The 22952-nt window shown below is 42.5% G+C and overlaps 1 protein-coding gene across 11 annotated transcripts in view; it reads right to left on the reverse strand.

The window, feature by feature from the left end:
• LOC140902052 (leucine-rich repeat and fibronectin type III domain-containing protein 1-like protein) overlaps positions 1 to 22952 on the reverse strand; it is a 264710-nt gene that overhangs the window by 160936 nt on the left and 80822 nt on the right. For 2 of the 11 annotated variants that reach the window (XM_073321681.1, XM_073321680.1), the window contains exon 2: positions 21765 to 21819. The exons of the other annotated variants lie outside the window; for them this stretch is intronic. The gene's annotated coding sequence lies outside the window, so the exon portion shown is untranslated. The remainder of the gene's footprint in view (positions 1 to 21764; positions 21820 to 22952) is intronic. 11 annotated transcript variants of the gene reach the window in all.

The raw sequence follows: 22952 nt of genomic DNA on the forward strand, positions 1-22952 counted from the left end.
CTTTTGTGGGTAAAAGAAAGCACGCTCTGAAGAAGTTTGGTTTTACCCATGAAAGCTTATGCTCAAATAAATCTGCTAGTCTTTAAGGTGCCACCAGACTCCTTGTTGTTTTTGTGGATACAGACTAACACGGCTACCCCCTTATACTTGAGTAGGAATAGTGCAAAAACCCTTAAATTGTCTGAGTCCTTTAGGCCAGGGGTTCTCTACCTTTCTCTTTCTGAGACCCTCCACAACATGCTATAAAAGCTCCAGGGCCAGCAGGGAAGGGGGGACTCAGGGCTCTGGGCCGGGGGGCTCAGGCATGGGTGCAGTTTGATTTCTATTGGGAGGAGGCAGGAGCCAGCGGGAGTGCCACCTCCCCACAAAGTTGCAGCCAGTATAGAGAGCTAGGCCTTGCATACATAAGCAAAGTCTGAATGAGCCCTCCCCTGATATCTAGTGATGAGCTGTGGAAGAGGATCTCAGGTGCTGATTTCGTTTGCATGGCCACACCCACCCTGCCTAGGTGCTCAGCATGATGGGATTGCTTGCCCAAATGATCACTTTTCACTGGTGTTGGATCCCCAGTCTCCTTGTTATTGAGGCAGGAGTAATAAAGGGATATCTTTGTTGTGTGAATCAAGGGCAGCAGAACTGTTCTTGGCATAGCCCAATAAAGGAATTCACCCTCAACTAAATGGCACTCGCTAGGCAGGGAACATGGGTTCCAAAGCCCAGTGAGTTGAGAGAAGATGGGGACAGGTACCTGTACTTGGTGGTGTGGGCCCTGCTTAAGGGTCATAGACACCATTTGACCCTGTTTCTCTTCACTGTGTAATAAGTGAACTAATTTAGACTCAATTTTAAGTCTTGTTACACATGGCAGAGTTAAAATTACTGATGCCTAGGTCTAAGCGTTAGACCTGGCTTGGGAGAGTGTCCCCGATGCAAGAGACTGCCCAGTGTGCACCAGCTGTGAGGCTCCCCCACTGAGAGTTGTGTTCAGTGGTGGGCCCTGAAGACATCTGGGTAACCAGCCAGCAGGGGGGCTCGCGGAAAGGATTAGAGCAGAGGCCGGTGGAGAGGCGCAGTGAGCAGCCAGCAGGATGGCTGGTGGAGAGGTGTGACGAGTGGACAGCAGGGCGGCTGGTAGAGAGGGGTAGCAATTGAGTGCCTGAGCAGTGGACCGACTAAGGTGCCTCTTTACCTCTACCCAGTGTGGGATGTGAACTCTGTAGATGCACCTCTGAACTCTGGGTCTGCACTGACCAAGGACAGCAACTGTGAGTGGGGTGCAGAGAAGGGACAGGCATGTTGAAGGGACTTTTGGGTTGCAGGGACCTGAGGGGAAAAGAACACTGCCCAACTTACTTGTGTGTGGGTCTTCACAAACGGTTTATAAACATAAACCATGAGCAGGTGTTTCCCCAAATTAATGCAGTTACTTCCCTCCTTTTATTAAATTTTTTTGCTACATTCAGAGTCTGTGCTAGCGAGAGGGGAAGTATTGCCTCTTAGAGACGCACAGGGATGGTGTGTAATTATCCCAGGTCCCTAGGTTGGGGCTTGAGCTGGTTTTGTGTTGTATTGTTGAAAAGAAACCCCTAGATACAGAACGCGGCCCTTGTTGCTGCCCGCTCTGACTGGCAAAAGGGTTACACATGTATATTCAGTAAACAGTTATTTGGACCCCAGTGAGCTGGCATGGTACCTTCATGTGATGGTAGTTGTGTAAACAGCAAAAGACACCACATGGGAAAAGTTGTTTTGTTTTGTTATTTTTAAAGTACAGGTCCCAGAGTATCACTAAGGGATCCTACTAACCACAAGGACTTTGGGTTTTCAAAGGAAAAGGTCACATTCCTAAAATTCTGCACGTGACATGCAGATTTCTTCCTAAATTTGAAACAATTAATTAGATCCTTGAAATCTTGAGGTGTTCAATCTCCATTACTACTGACCGCCCACCCAGCCTTCTGTCCTAGCCTACAGGTTCCATGGAATTTAAAAACTCAGCATTCTGGTTGCTGTAGACTTGCAGCAAAGGTTTTGTCAGTCTGTTTTCCATTGTTACATGGTTTCTATGCCCTAGATGTCACATTGTGACAATCCCAAACCCCTTTCCTATCTATTTGGAATTAGCGCAATAATACAATGGAGTTAAAATGTAACAATTTAAATTTCCACTTTCTGTTTAAGAGCCAGTAAAAGTTTTTATCACAAGACACAGGATAAGACTGAGTTTATGAGGAAGGCTATTTTTATGGTTGAAGTGCTGGATTGGGATTAAGGACATCTGGTTTGTGTTCCTGGCTGTGCTGCAGACCTTGCATGTGGACTGTGAGCAAGTCATTTCACACTCCTCTGAATTTCACCCTCTGAAAACTGGGCACAATACTGACCCCTCTCACACTGATGGCTGAGAGATTAATTCATTAACTCACTAAAACGCCTGATACTTCAGACAAGCACTTTACAAACACTTCTTGCCCACGTGCTTTAGTACCTACCAATACTAAAGATTCTTGGTGCAGTGCTGACCAAAAATCACCAGCTGAACTGAACTATAATTCTTTAATAACAAATCCACTAGAAACTTTAGTTGGATAATTTACCCCTTGCCCTTCAAATTACTGTTTCGCTACCAAAAAGGAAAAGCGAAAAAACCTACCAACAAAAAACCCCTAAGCAAATTCCACAACATTTAATTTATCACTTCCTGAGACTTAAATCTGTGCCTTCGTAGCAGCAAGGCCAATGTGTTAATCAGCTCTGCCACCTTGCTCCAGCGTTGCAATGGTTTACAGGCATGCTACTGAATCCCACCTAGATTCCATCTGCTAACACCTTCCGTTAATTGCCAAAAAAGCTGCAGTTCAAAAGCCATGTTCATTCAGTAATTTCAGGGCCCCAGAGCCCAGGATAAACCACTTCAGCATCCTGGTTTGATGAGAGCCAGCTCATTAAACATACTGGAGATGTGTGGTGCGCAGCACTTTCTAACCTGCTTAGTTAGTTTTAAAACCAACAAACAAGGAAGAAAGGGGGGAAAAACCACCAGGCCAGCTTCAAGAAAATGGTTTTAATCCCTGACAAGCGGAGCCCTCGGTGATTGTTACAAATTAAACCCCAGTGGTTTTTTTGGGGTAAAAAAAAAAAAACCTAACACCTGTTTCTAGATAAATTCTAACCCTGGCAGAGGAGCTAGCACAAGGTCAGTATAACAAGAGACAGGTTTCTGCCATGTTAGTCTGTATTCGCAAAAAGAAAAGGTGTACTTGTGGCACCTTAGAGACTAACCAATTTATTTGAGCATAAGGGTGAAGTGAGCTGTAGCTCACGAAAGCTCATGCTCAAATAAATTGGTTAGTCTCTAAGGTGCCACAAGTACTCCTTTTCTTATAACAAGTGAGTCTCAGTTAAGTCCCTATCAGTAAATGGGACTTAAGTGGTGCCCAGACCCTGTGCTAATTTCTCTGACTGAGCCAAATTTCACACTCTGTGCACTCTGGTGGGACTACTTGGGGTGTCCTCCTACTCTCTATGGGCACATCTACACTGAAAAACAACCACAAACCAACCACGCGACAGAGAGTCTTAATGCTACATTGTTAAAAACAGCAGAGTAAATGTTCTCGCTCAGGCTCTGAGACCAACCCCCCTCCTCCTTCCCTCCAGGTTTCAGAGCCTGAGCACAAACCTGCTAATTTTAGCCCTGCAGTGGGAGCATGAGTCTGTAGACTCCAGTCTTTATTTTTTTTAATTTATTTATTTTTGGCAGTGCAGACATACGCTAACAACTCATAGGCTGGACAATGTCCTGCCTTCAAATGCTTCTTCAAAACCCACTTGTCACACCTGGCTTTCTACTGCTGACCTCCAATCCTGTGCTACCTGCTCCTGTCATCTCGCCCCACTTCATTCTCAGCTCAAAAGACATTACAGCTTGTAAGATTCATTTGTAATAGGAGATAAAAGGTGTAAAGATGATGGGAGTTAACACTCATCCCTCTCTTTGCTGGCCCCTCCCATCCATAATCTTCATTCTGTTTGTCTTGTGTTGGTTGTGCTCTCATAGGGGCTGTGATTCTCTCTCTCTGTAAAGAGCCCTGCAAAGTTATGGTGCTGTATATTGAATAATAAATAACAAGAAAAACAAAATCTATTCCTATGAGCTGCTACTGAGTAATCATTAATTATAATAATCTGAGGAACCATCAAAAGAAAGTAACCTTTCTTGATATACCATTGGCTCTTTCACAGTGACACTACAAACCTGTATTTGAGACTGAGTCATTGAGTCTCATTCTCCTCTTTCTTACACCCGTGTAAATCAGGAATAACTGACGAAAATGGAGTTACAGCTCCATAAAACTGATGTGAGGGGAGAATCAGGTCCAGGGTTTCCACCACAGACCTGAGCTGGGGGTATAACACCCTGGGCACTGGAAATTGCAACTGACAGACACACATGGTATATAATTAGATCACTGATCTTTAAAGTGAAATAACAGCCTCTGGTATTTCAAAACAGCCGTGATCTTTATATTAGGGCTTGTCTACACTGGCAATTTACAGCGCTGCAACTTTCTCGCTTGGGGTGTGAAAAAAAAACAAACCAAACCCTCGTGGAAGTAGTTTTTTTTTTTTTTTTTTTTTAGAGCGCTGGGAGAGCTCTCTCCCAGAGCTCTGCCGCAACTACACAACCCATATTAAAGCGCTGCCGCATTTTAATGTTGCCAGTGTTAGACTAGCCCTTAGCTTGAGTCCCACAGAGAGAAGATATTTCTATCTTCTTTTCTTGCAACAGAGTTTGTGGGAAAGGGACTTGCACTCTTTACTTAGACTCTCAGGGGAGCAGGATTAAACCCATTTTTCTGTTCCCATTGTCTTATTTCAAATACTTTCAGGTTTAATTTTGCTATAAATCATTCCACAGTTCCTTACCATCCTCCCTTGTTTTGACTACCAAATAATGTTGCCATCTTAATCATAGAATCATAGAATATCAGGGTTGGAAGGGACCTCAGGAGGTCATCTAGTCCAACCCCTTGCTCAAAGCAGGACCAACCCCCAACTAATGATAATCCCCAATTAAAGACCCATCATCCAACTTACTTCTACAATATTTTGAATAATTCTTAAATGGAGTAACCCTTGAAAATGATATTGACATATACTGAATGATCTTCCTTCCTCCCCAGGGCTGAGTTCACAGGACTGACAAGAAAAGTTAAGTACAAAAATCTATTTTCTGCAGCACTTAATGCTGCTCCAGCTGAAATGCAGAGACCCAAATGTTTAGAAATATTTAGTAGCTATTGAGTTAAAATGCTGAAAGAGCCCATGTTCCACCACCAAGAGCTGAGACTGTCTGTTACCCAGGAGTTGAGATTCTCTATAGATCGATGAAGCACTTAGAGGAGAGGAAAATGATCAGGAACAGTCAGCATGGATTCACCAAGGGCAAGTCATGCTTGACTAATCTAACTGCCTTCTATGACGAGATAACTGGCTCTGTGGATGAAGGGAAAGCAGTGGATGTATTGTATCTTGACTTTAGCAAAGCTTTTGACACAGTCTCCCAAAGTATTTTTGCCAGCAAGTTAAAGAAGTATGGGCTGGATGAATGGACTATAAGGTGGATAGAAAGCTGGCTAGATTGTCAGGCTCAACGGGTAGTGATCAGTGGCTCCATGTCTAGTTGCCAGCCGGTATCAAGTGGAGTGCCCCAAGGGTCGGTCCTGGGGCCGGTTTTGTTCAATATCTTCATAGATGATCTGGAGGATGGTGTGGATTGCACCCTCAGCAAGTTTGCGGATGACACTAAACTGGGAAGAGAGGTAAATACGCTGAGGGTAGGGATAGGATACAGAGGTACCTAGACAAATTAGAGGATTGGGCCAAAAGAAATCCGATGAAGTTCAACAAGGACAAGTGCAGAGTCCTGCACTCAGGATGGAAGAATCCAATGCACTGCCACAGACTAGGGACCAAATGGCTCGGCAACAGCTCTGCAGAAAAGGATCTAGGGGTTACAGTGGACGAGAAGCTGGATATGAGTCAACAGTGTGCCCTTGTTGCCAAGAAGGCCAATGGCATTTTGGGATGTATAAGTAGGGGCATTGCCAGCAGATCGAGGGACGTGATTGTTTCCCTCTATTCGACATTGGTGAGGCCTCATCTGGAGTACTGTGTCCAGTTTTGGGCCCCACACTACAAGAAGAATGTGGAAAAATTGGAAAGAGTCCAGCGGAGGGTAACAAAAACGATTAGGGGACTGGAACACATGAGTTATGAGGAGAGGCTGAGGGAACTGGGGATGTTTAGTCTACGGAAGAGAAGAATGAGGGGGGATTTGATAGCTGCTTTCAACTACCTGAAAGGGGGTTCCAAAGAGGATGGCTCTAGACTGTTCTCAGTGGTAGCAGATGACAGAACAAGGAGTAATGGTCTCAAGTTGCAGTGGGGGAGATTTAGGTTGGATATTAGGAAAAACTTTGTCACTAGGAGGGTGGTGAAACACTGGAACGTGTTACCTAGGGAGATGGTGGAATCTTCTTCCTTAGAAGTTTTTAAGGTCAGGCTTGACAAAGCCCTGGCTGGGATGATTTAATTGGGGATCGGTCCTGCTTTGAGTAGGGGGTTGGACTAGATGACCTCCTGAGGTCCCTTCCAATCCTGATATTCTATGATTCTATGATGCTTTACGGCATGTGGTTTGGTCCTTACCATGGCTGAGTTGACTGGCAGTGGAAGTAAAACTATAGCAGAAACAATGGGGGGAAAAAAATTAGTGGGCTTTTGTCATATGTTAAGAAAATGTGTTTTTCTGTCAAATGATACACTGAATAAGTTCCATTCAGCCTCTATGAAAGGAAAAGTTGGAAGTGTTCTAAGTGAACAACGTCTGAGGTTTGTAATATCAGTGCGCACTACAAGGTTCTGCCACACAGATGCTGAATGGAGTGTGTATCTTGTGGCTGATATGGTAATTACCTTATTGCAAGAATGGTGAGATTCCTTTTCCCTAAAAACCCTAACATGAGAGAGTACAGAGTCACTGCAAAAGTTGATGTATGTATCAGAGACATATAATTAATTCACTCTTACAGGGAAATTACTGTAATGTTCCGGCTGAGATTCTGTGAGCTCCACAAAGTTTTTGACAACTGGTGTGACAAAAAATAAGTTTTGCTGCAGCTTCTGGATAAAGATTCACAAAATATCTCTGTAGTTCTACAGATGCCCAAACCAGAATCCCTAACCCTATGTGACGGGCGTGGGAGCCAGCTGAGGTCATTCAATCAGGATGAACTGCAAACAGAACAGGGCAACCAAACCCCAAACGCTGGTGGATATTTCAATACTTAGATTTACCCAGCCAGCCCAAAACAGCTTCTATAGCACCTCCCTGGTTACTCAGATGTCCAATTAATGCAGTTCCCTTAAAGTACCCAGCCTCAGGCCTCCATCCAGACACACGGCAAACATAGGATGATAAATTCTGAAAATCTTATTTCATCATATAAAAGAAAAGGCTCTCCTGACCCCAAAGGACCAAGCCCCCAACCCAGGTCAAATAATAACTTAGATCTTACCCCAAATACACGCTTGTAGTCAATTCTTATTAACTAAACTAACATTTATTAAAAAAGGAGAGAGAGAGCACGTGTTAGTTAAAAGATCAATATACATACAGACTTGAATTCAATTCTTCAGGTTCAGATACATAGCAGAGATGAGCTTGTAGTTGCCAAAAGTCCTTTTAGAAATAGTCCATAGGTTATAGTCCAATGTCCATATTCAGGGTGACTCCAGTCAGTGACTGGGGATCTCAATCCTTATGGCTTAAGGTTTCCCCCTCTTGAAACCCAAAGCAGATCTGAGATGAAGAAGGATCGTGTCCCAAGGTTTTTATACATTTCCAGCAGCCTTTTGGCCTGAGAAAATAATAGGCTTAACTTTCCTTCTTTCAAGCATCATGGCAATTAGCACAGGATAATTTATCTATTCAACAGTTCAGATACAGGTTATCACAACCTTCAAAGAGACATAGACAATAAAACTATTTCACTCAAGTATCTTCCTAAATGTTAGGTTTCAGAGTAGCAGCCGTGTTAGTCTGTATTCGCAAAAGGAAAAGGAGTACTTGTGGCACCTTAGAGACTAACAAATTTATTTGAGCATAAGCTTTCGTGAGCTACAGCTCACTTCATTGGATGCATCTGATGAAGTGAGCGGTCGGTCACAAAAGCTTATGCCCAAATAAATTTGTTAGTCTCTAAGGTGCCACAAGTACTCTTTCTTTTTCCTAAATGTTAATATTCCTTTTTGATCTTTGAACCAAAGCTGTAGCAATAGACAAGACTTGTTTGCTTACATCAGAAGACCTGAACAAACATCTACTCTTCTATCTCTAACAATGCAGACTTGCATTTCAAAGCTCTATTCATTTACATCTCTTCTTAACCAGTCTTTAAAGTTTGGCCATGGGTCAGGTCAGTCTGTGAGTTAATTAACTCTTTCTGGCCCTGTCACCTTTCAATGAGATATTTTATTACACTCATAAAGTCACACCCTATTGAGAGGATTTAAAAAAAAAACCCAAAACCCTCTTCAACTGACAGTAAGGAAAGCCAAATGTTTCTGGTGATAAATGAGGTCATGAGAGTTAGAGCAAAAAATCCTGAATCTGAAGTTCATAGTGGGATTATGTCATGGAAAAATTACATAGTGCCGAAGATATTCGTCCTGCCACGATGCCCTCTTAAATTTACAAAATACTGCTTTGCTCTTCCATAGTGTCTTTTTATCTGAAGCTCTCTAATCACTAAAAAAGGGCAGTGGAGGGAGGAAACACAAACAGATCCAAACAGGGGACTGCAGAACATAGTGTTTTGCTTCTACATCTGCTTTATAAGTAACACAATTATTTAAGGATTCAGAGTAGCAGCCGTGTTAGCCTGTATTCGCAAAAAGAAAAGGAGTACTGTGCATCCGATGAAGTGAGCTGTAGCTCATGAAAGCCTAGGCTCAAATAAATTGGTTAGTCTCTAAGGGGCCACTAGTACTCCTTTTCTTTTTACAATTATTTAAATATAAGAAGAGAAGTCAGAAATCAAAGACAAAGACTGTCTCCTTGCTAGAGTGTAATAATGTGGAATAATCTCAAGTGCTGCTGCTTTTCTACTGCAGTACTCCTACAATGCTGCTATATTAATCTATTGATCCTTCCCTCTTCTACTGGGTGCAGGAATAAGAACAGTGACTTGCTTGTTCTTTGCAATCTGGGCCACATTATTCCTGTGCGCCGTCAAGAACACTATCCCCGATAATGTCACGGCTAACCTGGTGGCTGAACTTTGTGACTTTGTCACAAAGACTTTGTGACTTTGTGACAATGTATACCTTCAGATCAGCGGCACTGCTATGGGTACCCGCATGGCCCCACAGTATGCCAACATTTTTATGGCTGATTTAGAACAACGCTTCCTCAGCTCTCGTCCCCTAAAGCCCCTACTCTACTTGCGCTATATTGATGACATCTTCATCATCTGGACCCATGGAAAAGAAGCCCTTGAGGAATTCCACCATGATTTCAACAATTTCCATCCCACCACCAACCTCAGCCTGGTCCAGTCCACACAAGAGATCCACTTCCTGGACACTACAGTGCTAATAAACAATGGTCACATAAACACCACCCTATACCGGAAACCTACTGACCGCTATTCCTACCTGCATGCCTCCAGCTTTCACCCTGACCACACCACACGATCCATCGTCTACAGCCAAGCTCTGCGATACAACCGCATTTGCTCCAACCCCTCAGACAGAGACAAACACCTACAAGATCTCTGTCAAGCTTTCTTACAACTACAATACCCACCTGCAGAAGTAAAGAAACAGATTGATAGAGCCAGAAGAGTTCCCAGAAGTTACCTACTACAGGACAGGCCTAACAAAGAAAATAACAGAACGCCACTAGCCGTCACCTTCAGCCCCCAACTAAAACCCCTCCAACGCATTATTAAGGATCTACAACCTATCCTAAAGGATGACCCAGCACTCTCACAAATCTTGGGAGACAGGCCAGTCCTTGCCTACAGACAGCCCCGCAACCTGAAGCAAATACTCACCAACAACCACATACCACACAACAGAACCACTAACCCAGGAACTTATCCTTGCAACAAAGCCCGTTGCCAACTGTGTCCACATATCTATTCAGGGGACACCATCACAGGGCCTAATAACATCAGCCACACTATCAGAGGCTCGTTCACCTGCACATCCACCAATGTGATATATGCCATCATGTGCCAGCAATGCCCCTCTGCCATGTACATTGGTCAAACTGGACAGTCTCTACGTAAAAGAATAAATGGACACAAATCAGATGTCAAGAATTATAACATTCATAAACCAGTCGGAGAACACTTCAATCTCTCTGGTCACGCAATCACAGACATGAAGGTCGCTATCTTAAAACAAAAAAACTTCAAATCCAGACTCCAGCGAGAAACTGCTGAATTGGAATTCATTTGCAAATTGGATACTATTAATTTAGGCTTAAATAGAGACTGGGAGTGGCTAAGTCATTATGCAAGGTAGCCTGTGTCCTCTTGTTTTTTCCTACGCCCCCCCAGATGTTCTGGTTTAACTTGGATTTAAACTTGGAGAGTGGTCAGTTTGGATGAGCTATTACCAGCAGGAGAGTGAGTTTGTGTGTGTATGGGGGTGGGGGGGATGTGAGAAAACCTGGATTTGTGCAGGAAATAGCCCAACTTGATTGTCATGCACATTGTGTAAAGAATTGTCACTTTGGATGGGCTATAACCAGCAGGAGATTGAATTTGGGGGGGGGGGGGTGGAGGGTGAGAAAACCTGGATTTGTGCTGGAAATGGCCCACCTGATGATCACTTTAGATAAGCTATTACCAGCAGGACAGTGGGGTGGGAGTAGGTATTGTTTCATATTCTCTGTGTATATATAAAGTCTGCTGCAGTTTCCACGGTATGCATCCGATGAAGTGAGCTGTAGCTCACGAAAGCTTATGCTCAAATAAAGTGGTTAGTCTCTAAGGTGCCACAAGTACTCCTTTTCTTTTTGCGATTACAGACTAACACGGCTGTTACTCTGAAACCTGTCATTATTCCTGTTACAACTTAATTTAAGTCAACAGAGTTACACAAGAGACTAATTTGGCCTGTTATGTATATTTTCAACTCCTATAGTGACACACACTGGCTATGTAACTACCAAAAAAAGGTTTCAGGGTAGCAGCCATGTTAGTCTGTATTCGCAAAAAGAAAAGGAGTACTTGTTAGTCTCTAAGGTGCTACAAGTACTCCTTTTCTTTTTACCAAAAAAAGGTGTGTTCTTAACTCAAGTTAAAACAGCAGTGAAGACATGTCAAATGGATTTTTAACTTGGGTTAGCAGTTCAAGTTAAAAGCAGAGTTGCATCTCTTCATTTCTATTTTAACTCAAGTTAGCTAACCTCAGTCCAGAACACACCCTTTGTTTGCAATGAAGACATACCCTTTGATGAAGTTAACAGTAGCCAAAGCAACTGCTGGCTCACAATGGGTGCATGGAGTAATGATAATATTAAACAGTTGGTGAAAATCATCCCTATGCAAAACATCAGCTCAAGGGTGAATCTCACACTTATAGCACTTTAGCTCAAAGCTCTGCAAAAGCATTTAATTAAAGTTAATTCACTGCCAACACCTTGATCAGTAAGAAGCTGACTTTGTGTTCTAGTTTCAAAGTGAAAATGGTCAAAGCCTTGTGGAAGATGTATATGGGTTAAGATGTTACTCTGGAATAAAGCTGGAATACATTTAGGGAAAATTTTTCTTCTTCTCTGCAACCATTAGTGGTGCTGAATAAAATTGCCTGAGATGTCTGCAAGATGAAAAGTAAGAGATATCCTTTTTCTTCTTTGTATCTATTTATGTGGGACAGCAAGATTCTGGGGGAAAGTTACAGATAGTATTAATACTACTACAATTTCATTATGTTGCAGCCTGCAGGTTTATTTATTGGGAATGTGTGACCAGAATTCTTTTTTGCAGCATGGAATGTAAAATCTTCTAGATCAGTCCTGCAAAAATTGTATCTAAATAAATTGGACAGATGTCTTTAAGTCTATTAGTGTCCAGGTGCTTAGGAAATCTCTGCTTATTATAGTCTACCATATCTTAGAGAAACCTGCTTGCATAGCAAGGGAGTAAAATTTGTTCTGCTGGAAACAGAAGAGCTTTCAACTCACTGTAAAAAGGCTTCAAAATATTGTTCCTATAAGAACAGCCACGCTGGGGCAGACCAATGGTCCATTTATGCCAGTATTCTGTCCTATCCAACAGTGGCTGGTGACAGGATCCTAATTACTATCAAGTGATCCATTCCTTGTTCACCTGTCCCAGATTCTAGCAGTCAGGGTTTAAGGACTCTTCTCCATTGCCTTCCTGCCCAAGAAGTGAGACTGCTGAAAGTACCTGAAGAGACAAAGGAACTGAGCTGAGGGAAAGGCAAGAGCTAAGTCCAGACTAAGACAGGAGTCTAGTCTGTAAAGAGAAATACCTGGAACTCTAAGCTACAGAAACTCAGCAACTTGCCTAAAACAACATTTATTTCTTGAAACCAGGCCCTTTAAGATCTTAAGCTTAGTATGCGTGTTTTGTTTTATTTGCTTGGTAATCTGACAATATTGTTTTGGGTGTACTTTCCAGAGGATAGCTGCGCTTGAGTGTCGGGTGATTTCCTAGCTGGGTCTTCTCATAGAGAGCTGTTAGCAGACTCTGTGTGATTCTACAGCTGGTGCATCCCTACCTGTGTGTATGCTGTCAGAGAGCCTAATTCAGCAAAACAGGGAGAGGGAGCCCTGGCTAGTTGAGCAGGGAGGCTCAGTGAAATCCCAATACAACAGGTGGCATCCCAAAAGGGGGGTCCAACCTGTCACAAACCTATCCTCCATGAATTCACCTAATACTTTTTTGAAACCAGTTATACTTTTGGTCTTCACAACATCCCCTGGCAATGAGTTCCATAGGTTGATTGTGCATTGACTGCCTTCTACTCCATGCCAGGAGGAATTCTTGGCTCCTCTATTTGTTCCCTGACAACACACGTACATGCTCTTACTGATGGTCTCAGATTTGTACCGGTTGCTATTATTGTTTCAGTTATCTTTAAAAGGATGCAAACAGCAAATGCTTAAATCCTTAAATATTTAGGACCAGCAAATGAGTCCAGTGATAACAGAACTGGCAGAGAGCTAGCAAGATCTTCTTTTGCATACCTTAAGTGTAGAGAAGTAGCGCAAGGTCTATTATGTAACTCTAAAGCTCATTTAAGAGGGCCTTAAGACTTTTTGGTCTCCCTCTGTAGAGGGGCAAATTCAATCCTTTGAACATCGGTGGCAACCTGGAATGGTGTTTTTAAGATGCTCCTGTTCCTAACTGAGATAAAATGGGTTAATTATTCACCTTGGCCACCTTGCAAATGAAGCCCGTGTTTCTTCTATGTGATTTCTCAGACAGAATCACATTCAACAGACAGATTACCAAACAAGCTATTGCTGTACCAAGTACAAGAACAGAATGCGGCTCTTCATATGTTTATTTTCATTGCACTGCACTTATTTCCATTCTCAAAAATCAAGTTGTGGTAGAATGGACAATTCTGGGATTATCAAAAGCATGTTTGTGTGGGGTTTTTTTTTTAAACTGCAGAGAGATTATGTACTTAATAAATACTTTGCTCTGTTAGTGTTGCCCTATTGCAGACATTTCCTTCTAGTAAACTATCATTCTGGGGCTGTTGGTCCATTTTTATCTATTCAAGGCACTGTACACAAGCAGCATAATAATACAGGCTGTAGAAATTCAGTCAGTAACATGGGTCTGTCACAAATAAACAAAAGACACCCCAGTGATGTCAAATTCTACTTTACTTTGAAGCCCACCTCTGCAAGGTACTTAAACTTGTGTCTAATTTTAAGCAGTCAGTTTTTCCACTGAAGTTAATAGAACTACCCAGGTATTAATTAGGAATGTGCTTAAGTATCTTAGTGAATCCAGAGCCCCAAAAAGGTCAGAAGATGGCAGCAGGACAGCCCTGAGGTGCCATGGATTAGCATGCTCTCCCTGCCACCTCTGGAGATTTGAGTCCAAATCCAATCTTGGATCAGAGGTGAAAATGAATTGAGCACTCCTTACCTAGAACCTGGTGTGCACATCAGAGTCACTGCATTACTTGTAAAAAAGGGTTCTCTGCTAAAGAGAAGCTCAGAGTGCACATGATGATGATGATCCATTAACAGAGCTGTGTGTTGGTGTAAGAACAAAACAGGAAGGAGTTCAGAAATCAAATAGCCATTATGTGAAAAGTACTTGTTGCCTAGAAGCCATGGTGATCACAGGAAAACTGCAGAAGAAGAGACAAGCATGACGACACATAGGGAAGGAGAGTTTTTAGACATCTTTTTTCCTCCACCACGCATTCATAGTTTTGCGTTTCCCTTTTCAAGTGTAAGCTCTTTGGAACAGGGACTCGGTATCTCTGTCTGTAGAACACCCAAATACACTTTGGATGTTACTGTACTATAAATAACAATCTTACTGCTGAGCTTTAAAATTTTTTTTTAAATTTTATCTCTGCTTACATTTTATTGTTTGTATAATGAAGACACTGGAATGCTGAAACAATCCAACTGTCAAGACAGAAGAATTAGATGCTTATTTTATGAATTAGAGGCCCTTTTAATTACATCTGGTATATGCTCATTATGCTTCTAGTACACTAAAACAGCATTATCTGAGCCTATCTGCATTTTACGCAGATTTGAGCACATCAGGGTGCTGCTGTATTTTATTCAGTAGACTAGAGTGAGTTTGCTCTCCCCCCCACCCCCCATCCTTTTTTTTTTTAAACAACTATAGTAATGAGAAAATGGTAAATACATCTGGGGCAAAGTAATTAGGGTATAGCGTCTTTAATGAGGTTTTACAAGGTTTGTTAATCAACTTGCAGAGGTAAAACATCTTTATTTGCCCAGTGACAAAGTTTTTGTCTGTCTGTCTGAATAAAAACATTCTTTCACAGCTGCCCAGACACCTCAGCCTATGTTATGGCTATTCACTAGCATTTTCTGAACAGCAGCTAGGTCAGTCTATTCTGATTCATGCATATCCATAGTAATAGCACATACCAAATTAGAGACAGATTGCTGAGAATTTAAAATAGATGCATTTGAACAATAATTGGTTATAATTATATTTTTATAACATGGGTCATTTTCATTAAAAAAGTAGCCAACATGGTTATTAAACAAAGCTCTACAATCAGTGTCAAGAGGATCAGCATGGACCAATGCAGCATGCATGGAATTAAGTCAGGCACCGATGAATTCTAATCCACTGACTCACACTGTGGCCTGGGGCAAGCCACCACATCTCAGTTCCCCAACCATTAAATGGAGACAGCAGTAATGGATACCTCCCTAACAGGAAGGCTGTGAAGAAAAATTAATACATGTTTTTGTGAAGCGCTTTGAAGACGTAAAGCACTGTATAAATGCCAAGTATTATTTATCAGCCTCTCTCTCACTCAGAGTTCTGCCCCTGCGAATCCCATCTGTATTAGGCTTTGCAAAGGAAATTAAAATAATCAAGAGGTTTTATTAGTTATATAAATAAAAAAAATAATGAAAGATGAGAAAGGGCTGCTATGCAATGAGGATGGGGTAGAGATTAAAGATAACCTAGGTATGGCCCCAAAACTAAATGAATATTTTACCTCAGTTTTCAATTAGGATGATGATATAGAACCTGGGCATGAAGGCGGATGGAAATGAGTCTACAGAAATGGAAGCCACCACATCCAAGATGGAAGCAAAATTTAAAGAGCTTAATGTGCTCAAATTGGGGAGACTGGATAATTCCATCCCAGAATACTGAAAGAACTGGCACATGAGATTGCTGAAGTAGCAAGGATTTCAATTTGGGAGTAATACCATATGACTGAAGAATCACTATGTTTAAGTGAGGGGGAAAAAATGATCTATGAAATTATAGACACATTAGCTGGACCTCAGTAGTATGCAAACGTTTAGAACAATTCTGAAGGAAATAATAATTCAATTTATGGAGGTAACTGGAAAAGGGGATGTGATGCAACATGGATTTACCAAAAGCAGATTATGCCAGACTAACCACATAACTGATTTTTTTAGATAAGTGAAATGCAATAGATTTAATATATTTGGACTTCAGGAACACGTCTGATACGGTACCAAATGAGACATTATTGGTTGAAGAGATTTGCCTGTTTATCGTAGCAAAATAAATGCCGAGGGGAATATGATTGCTCTCTATAAATACACAAGGGGGTAAACATAAGGGAGGGTGAAGAGCCATTTAACCTAAATTAAAATGTTGGCACAAGACCAAACTGGTCATGAATAAATTCAGTCTGGAAATCAGAAGAACGTTTTTAACCATCTGAGGAGTGAAGTTATGAACCGCGTCCCAAAGGGAGTTGTGAGGGCAAACAACTGAAATAATTTTAAGGTAAGAATTTGATACATTTATGAGTGGGATTATATGACAGAGTTGTCTGCGGTGATGGGGGACTAGACTCAGCAGTGCTGGGGAGTCCCTTCCTGTTCATATCTTATGTTCGTAAAAATCTCGTGCTTCAGCTGTCACCTGAAAGGATCAGGAAGGGAATTTTTCACCCTTTGATTTGTTTTTGTTCTGAAGCATCATAGATGGCCATGGCTGGAGATGGGTCATTAGATGGGATGTGCCAATGCTCTGAGGGGGTATTGAGAATTCCCTTTTTCAGGTGCTTGACTGGTGGGTCTTGTTCATGTGCTCAGTTTCTAATGGAGATACCGCAGTTTGGGTTATGAAAGAATTTTCCTGCAGGTCAGACTGGAAGGGAGCTTGTGGGTTTTTCAACTTCCTCCACAGCATGGAGTGCAGATCACTGGTTAGGATCTGGACATCTCGCTGAATCAGTTCCCTGCCACTGCAGAGGCCTCGGGCATGGGTGCATCTCTGCTCTCTGCCTGTGTCACATGATAGTTTGGTCTCCAGAAAGTTGTAGTACTTTGGTCTAACTCTGGTTGTGGGGCTTGGTGTATAGCATGAGTGGCATGTGATCTACAGGCGGTCAGAGTGGATGATCTGGTGGTTCCTTCTGGCTTTAACTTTTATATCTTTAGGAAATCTGAATTTGAACAGCATTGTGTAGGATGGTCAGAATACCTTTCCAGTTAGCGAGCTGGTTTTTCTTGGAGTCGTTCTCCACAGTTTTGTACTGATTTAACTACATCTGTTTAGACACAGATATAGTTAACATAAGTGCAACTGCCTAGATGGACACAGTTATACCCGAATAAGACTGCTTATAGCTGTACACCAGATTTAAGTACCTAGGACTGCAGCGGTGCCTAGCCCTCTGCACAAGGAAGAATTTCATCCACTAAGTAACAACTTATTCCGTGACTAGTCCCATTGAAACCAATAGACTTACTCCTGGAATAAAATTCTGATTATAAGAGAGACAGAATCGGGCTCTTATTAACTAGGGCCTTTGACTCCTACGTCACTGAGGGACAGAGTCATAAAGGTACTCAGGCGCTGGGATGGGGAGCATTGCAATACCAACATTTTAGGGGCCTAGGAAGTCACAGAAGACAACTGATTCACAAAGCCTGCGTTAGGTGCCTAGGGTTCCTATACAATGAAGGGGGAGAGAGAGAAGCACCTTAGCCTGCAATTCACAAAAGTCAGCATACTACACCAGGAGCTGCCTAAAGCCAGTTAACAGGGGATGCTGACAACTGGGTGTGTCCCACATCCCACCCCCTCATGGAGATAGGCACCTAAATCCAGGGTGCAAAGAGGCTCCTACATCTGCTAGCAACTCACGGATGGGAACTGCTCTCCCGAAGGCAGGTAGCTTAGGCATCTAAGCCACTACTTGTGAAAGAGTGAAGTGCCTCCCCAACTTCATGCAACGCAGCTGGAGGAGGTAGTCCCACTGCCCACCTTGTAACCTTTAGCCCCGTGGTTGGAGCACTCCCCTGGGATGTGGGAGACTCAGAGTGAATTCCCTCTCTGCCTGAGGCGAAGAGAGGATTGAACGGGGGGGGGGGGGGGTCTTCCACCTCCCAGGAGAGTGCTCTGACCACGGAGCTATGGAAAATTTGGAGGTAGCACTCCCTCTCTCCTGTGGAAACTGTACCAGTTTGGAGCAGGGGAGCAGGACCTGGGGTTCCCCCTCCTTGGTGGGTGCCCTAACCAGCAGTTGACAGAATAATTTTCAGTCTCTCTCTCTCACTCGCTCTGACCCAATGACTAAGTATCCACAGTGCAACAACTTCAAATACTTAAAGAGCAGTGGGGTGGGAGGGGAGAGAGAAAAGAGTTAGAGAGTCTCCTCCAGCCAGATTTTGAATGGCACTGTCCTGAATATGCCGATGGGAATGGGCTCCACATGTAAGTGAAGCCAACTAACACCTATCTACCCCCAGTTCATGAACTGCTCTGGGGCCTGTAACAGGGTTTATTCCTTCACGCTCTCACTTCCCTGGTCCTTCTCGCATGAACAGAGAGCAACAATACCCAAAGTCCGAAGGTGCAAACAATTTGATGTTTATGGGGTGAACTTCCAGCAAGCTTAAATACAAGTTCCTTTTTCCTTATTTTCGAATCCCAATTTACTTCCTGTTTGCCCCAATTGATATAGTAATATTCTCAGCTATACCTTAACCAATCATTTTACTGAAATGTACCTAACCAATCCTAACATATTCTAACAGAATTCTCTAACCAATTATATCCCACTACCCTAATTAACTTACACTTAGCAAACAATTAGAGAACCAGACAGATTAACAATAGAAAAGTGGGGGCCATAAAGATAAAATATACAGAAATGAGGGTTTCAAAACCACAACTACTGAGAAGTGATTTCTTGTCAGACAGGATGCTATCAAACTAAGCTGTCTTTAACCATCTTTATCTGGTGGTGGTAGGAATACGATCCTGTCCTGATAATGCCTAACAGCCCAATAGCACCTTATTTCAATGTGACTAGTTTAGGATGCGAGGATGTGACCATACACGTCTCAGCTTATGGGCTGCCTCTGCTGCTTAGCCAAAGACCTTAGCTTAAGAACTGGGCCTCAGACTGACACAGTGAGAGAAGGTCCTTACACAGGCACACAGTAATTTTGATTCTCTCTTTTATACCTCTATAACTAGCTAAATGACAAACATAGACCTACATTTTTAAACTATAGGCCTTTACAGACAGGCCTGAATATCTATATCCTAACAGGACTTAGGCGGGCGATAGGATAGGATAGGATAGGAGGCAGCTGTACAGAGGCTCAGAAGCAGAAACTTACACACCTGGGAAACTTTTACCCCGCAGTTAGGTACTGAGTTAGTTTAGGAGCCTACAGGATTAGGCAGGAGTTATGCGGAGCACCATGAAGCCTAAAACTTAGCTAGGCACCTAAATCTGCAATTTAGGTACCTAAGTATCTTAGTGAGTGGGAGGCCTTACATGGTTTTAAAAATGTTACCCTAGCCCAATAAATAGCATCCACTGACTCTAGAAGAAAGCACCGTATTGTCCAAAAAGCTCTTTTAAGAATGCAGAGGTTTTAAACACCTTCCAGACTCCACAGCAGTAACTGACTGGGTCAAGAAAGTCTACTCAGAAACTAAACAGGAGGGTCATTTTAAAACTGTGAGAGTTTGAGGGGATTGGTCACTCATCGTTTATCTCAGAGTAACAAGTCTGTTCTACCTGCCTAAAATAGCATGATAGGGTTCATCGCAGAGAAGTTATAAAGCCAGCTGCTGTGGAAATGCCTGAACACGGCTGATACCCTTTAGGGCTGGAACATCCTACTCTCTGATAAGTCCTAAAACAGTGAGTAGGAATTATACTCCAGGATAAAACAAGGTTATTCACCAAGATTCTTCACATCTGTCACCCTTATTTCAGTGCTTTTATACAGGGCCTGATTTGCAGAATTACCGAGCAGCAGGAGTCCAACCGAAGACAGCAGGAACTGCAGGGGAGCTCAGAAGCCTCTGAAAATCAGGCCCCCGGTCACTTAAGATCGGCAAATTTAGGAGTGTTTGAGAGAGCGGATTGAGCATGGGTCTAGAGATCAAGAACCTCCGTTTGAAAATATTTAGGGGGTCCACAAATGAAAGACTGCTCTAAATCAAGACTGGATGCCTTTTGGGAAGAGATGCGTTAATCAAACACAAGCTATTGGGAAGCCAGGGGGCTTCAGTCCTGGGTGGCAGGGCTCAGGTTAAAGGCCCCCCGCCTGGGACTGAAGCCCTTGGGCCTTGCCCACCCACCCACCCCCAGGGCTGTGGGGGTTCGCGCCTTGGCCCCCCCCGCCCAGGCTGCGGGGCTCCGGCCTTGGTTCTCCCTCCTGGGGTCATGTAGCAAATTTTTGTTAGAAGGTTTCAGAGTAACAGCCGTGTTAGTCTGTATTCGCAAAAAGAAAAGGAGTACTTGTGGCACCTTAGAGACTAACCAATTTATTTGAGCATAAGCTTTCGTGAGCTACAGCTCACTTCATTGGATGCATACTGTGGAAAATACAGAAGATGTTTTTATACACACAAACCAAGAAAAAATGATGAAGTGAGCTGTAACTCATGAAAGCTTATGCTCAAATAAATTGGTTAGTCTCTAAGGTGCCACAAGTACTCCTTTTCTTTTTGTTGTTAGAAGGGGGTTGCCGCGCAATGAAGTTTCAGAACCCCTGATCTAACAGTACATTCAGGCCTTACACTATCAGCCTAGGACTTAAGTGAAGCCTGGATTTCACCTCAGGTTTCTAACTACAGATTTTTTGTTGACGCTCTTAATTTTCTTTTCTTTTCTTTTTTTTTTAAATCAACTGCTGGGATTTTTAAGAGTTTAGCTAGCACCACACTGCCAAAGAAGAAGGGGCCAATGCCAGAAAAATGTTGGCAGTCACAGTAAAGTGGCACAGAACATGCTACGTGTGTCATGGGAAAGAAGGGCAGCCCAGAGCCATGCTGTGTAATCTGCTTGGCTGAATATGCTGCAGTTCTTGAAGCACCAATGGAGTTTTCCTTGCAACAGCATCAGCGGCTGCTAAGGCTCTTGTGTTTAAAAATGGATGCCTTTGCGCCATGATGTAACATTAAGTGAAAAACTACAAACTGTGAATAACCGATATGACCTGTTACAAGCTCAAATTGACAGCACAAAGCCCTTTCCTTGTTTAGGAGAATCCACTAGGAAACTTGTGAGTGTTTTTAAAAAATATATTCAAAGCAGAAACCTCAACAGCGCCCTGAAAAGTCCTGCAAATGCATTAAATGCAATCGACAGACCCAGCCATGCTAAAATGCAGATTATAATCTACACATGTAAAAATGCAGATTCTTGTTATATTTGTTTGATTAAGGTGCAGAACTGGAATTCACAAGATTCAGGTTCAACTCCCTACTCCAGTTTTGGCTCATTTTAAGGAGCACTCTGGAGTACAATGGCAACATTTACATGCGCAACTAAATTGCCCCCACTTTAGCTGCTAGAACTTTACCCTGTGACGTTACAGTGCATGCTCCTGCACTTTAGCAGTCACATAAAGGGAACTCAGCAGGAAAGAGAGAAAATTATAAAGCAGTCTTTAGAAGAAAGATTTGACTTAAGGGCTACTACACATAGTTTTGATAGAGCCAACTCACTGTGTTTTTCTTCCTTGCTCTTTTCCTTCTTTTATTTCCTTGAAGTTCATAATCCCTAGACAATGGGAAGTTATAAAAGACATGCAGTGAGAATGTGGATGTGATAAACTATTGGTTTAGGAACAAAAAGACTGATGTGAAGGCAGCTTGTGACTATAATGTAAAGTCCTTTATAGTGTTACCACCACACATTTCCATGCTGCAAGATAATCAGAACGGACTTAAAGGTGCAGAAATAACGCAGCGGCAACAATTTGTGAGCAGCAACCAGTGCCTTCAATGGTGACTTTCTCCTCATATCAGTAGAAGTGTAGAGAATTCTCAGGTTTACACTAAATAATACAGAACACTTGATTAGAGTAGAGTGAACTGCAAGATGCAAAACTAAAGGTAATGACATGCAAAGCTGCTTGGCTGTGCAGTCAGATTGACTCCTAAGCAATGCATCAAGAAATTATCCAAGGCACTTCATGTTTTGAGCCTTGCTCATTCAGGGTTTGCACCCCCACAGAACTAGTTTTTGCATACTTCATATGAAAAATGTAGTGTTTTCTAAGTCACACTAAATCCATGCTTTCCAAACAGGATTTCTAGCCGCCCACTGACAAGTTTCTAGCTGCCCACAACAGTTTCCTAAGGGGTGATAAATGGAGAGATAATGAGGAGCTGTAAGTCCAACAGGAGCTACAATACAGAAGGTAGGGAGAACTGGACTTTAAAAAGTGAAGTTACATCTATTCATGCATTCGAAACTTGAAATATTTTTCAAGAAGTGGGAGGCCTTCTTTGAGGATTCCCCTCCACAAAAATGCCTGAGGCCATTGCTCAATGTACTCAGCAAAGGCTGGAAACAGCTGAAAGTGGGCAACTGAAAAGGCAGAAAATGAACCTGATATAGGGCTCAAAACAAGTTAGGCACCACTCCCCTGCCTGCCCCAAGAATCCTCTGTGGGATGTACAGTAGAACCCTATTTTACAAACTAACCAGGGACTGAGGAGCTCACAAAGTTGAATGTATCAAAATTACAGTAGGTATGGTGTGTAAATTCAAGCATGGTGCATGCCTCACTTTCTATTTGTCCTTCAAACCACTGCAAAAAGTGACTTACAATTCATTGTAGGCACTGAAATGTGAAGGGATGTCAACTTGTTCTTCATTGGTATCACTTTTGTTTTGATTTTTTCCCC

Source organism: Lepidochelys kempii, chromosome 23 (genome assembly GCF_965140265.1).
Source record: "Lepidochelys kempii isolate rLepKem1 chromosome 23, rLepKem1.hap2, whole genome shotgun sequence".
Lineage (NCBI taxonomy): Eukaryota > Metazoa > Chordata > Testudines > Cheloniidae > Lepidochelys > Lepidochelys kempii.